The sequence below is a fragment of the Bison bison genome, unplaced genomic scaffold (genome assembly GCF_000754665.1).
Source record: "Bison bison bison isolate TAMUID 2011002044 unplaced genomic scaffold, Bison_UMD1.0 scf7180017864183, whole genome shotgun sequence".
Lineage (NCBI taxonomy): Eukaryota > Metazoa > Chordata > Mammalia > Artiodactyla > Bovidae > Bison > Bison bison.
In genome coordinates this window covers 1970215-1971892 of record NW_011494755.1, presented here as the reverse complement: position 1 = coordinate 1971892, position 1678 = coordinate 1970215, and positions in this window count along the sequence as shown.

The following is a 1678-nucleotide window of genomic DNA, read 5'->3' as shown; positions in this document are numbered from 1 at the left end:
GACTAGACGGCCTGACTGCCAAATGAAAGACAGCAAGTTTTAAAGATTACTCAAAAGCTAAGGGGGGCGGAAACAGTACAGAAGTAAGCTGACTTCAGGTGCACTGAAAGGGAATCTAAGCAAAGGAAAGTCAAGATGGGAACCCAGGGACCACCAAAGGAAAGGCCAAAGAGGAATTCACAGTTGGTGTGTTTCAATTCTCTAGGTCTGTTACCAGGGATGAATCATTTCTCTAAGCCTTTTTCTCCTGCTCTGTGAAAAACAGGTGATAAGGATGGCCAGGAAGAGCTGTTGTCAAGACTAGACACTATATGAAAGCAGCCAGTAGGACAGCAGGGGCTTCCGGGTGGCGCTAGTGGTAAAAAACCCACCTGCCAATATAGGAGACCTGGGTTCCATCCCTGGGTCAGGAAGATGCCATGGGGAAGGGAACGGCAACCCACTCCAGTATTCTTCCCTGGAGAATTCCATGGACAGAGGAGCCTGGTGAGCTACAGTCCATGGGGTTGCAAACAGTCGGACATGACTAAGCGACTAATATGTCATTTTCAGTAGGACAATAAGGACTCAGTAAGTACTGCTTGAGATTATTAATTCTTCCTCTGCATTCTCCCTATGTTCCCTTCCAATTTGATCAGGGAATCAACCATAAACCATTAGGCCATTACATAGAAGTGAAAAAAAATAATACTTCAATGGCTCTGGTCCCAATTATGATTGTGAACTCCACAATTAGATTATAAACTCCCTGAAAACAAGCTATAGCATTTTCTCCTTTGTATCTTTCTCAGCTCTCAATTGTTTGTTAATTATTCAGTGCAACCAGGAATTTTAAAAAACCTTCCCTTGAGATTTTCCCTCAAAGCATCAAAGTACATCTTGTTTTTTAACTGAGAAAGGAGGCTGAAAGTAAAATTACAGTCTTAAACAAGAAGCCATCTGTCTTGCTTCTTTATAATCAAGGAAAGGGGAGTTTGTTTCTCTTAGCAATATCAATATGGGAGAATTTCTCTCAGATTATAAAAATCTTTTTGGCTAGTGTAGTTATTCTATGTAGTAGCTAGTGCTTATTTTGTAATTAGAACTGCAGAAGCTGATAAATGTATAACAGACTCTGGCAGTGCTTCAGGAAAAAAAAAGTTCATTTCATATTTTTTGGAGGTGTCTTTCCTAGACAAGGATGATGGGCAGGTTCCTCTGTGCTTGGGCAGATCTGAACTTCAGTTTTCCTTTTAAGGGTTAATGGAACTAAGAGTTCTAAGGTTCTGCTAGGTGCTTTGTAAATATACTAATTATGTATATATGTACCATATATGCATATGAATGTGATGGTTTTCAGTTATACCTTGTCATTAGCATGAGATAAACAGCTCCCCAATTGATATTCTGTACCTTCGAAGAATGAGTCTCTTTCCCTCATGCCCAAAGAAGCCTCATAAAAGGAATGATATAGAAGGGGGCAAATTTCTGTTCCTTTTCATTCGCTCTCATAAGCAAGCTCACACAGCATTCAATGAAATTAAACTACATCAAATTCAGAAATTGTGAAAGGATCACTCTAGCTGGTGATTGGGGTACTGATCTTATCACCATGAGATATCATTGGGGCAAACCACTTGGGAAGGACTCAGGTTTTTTCTTTTGAGAAAAAGAAGAGTTAAAAAAAAAAAAAAAAAAA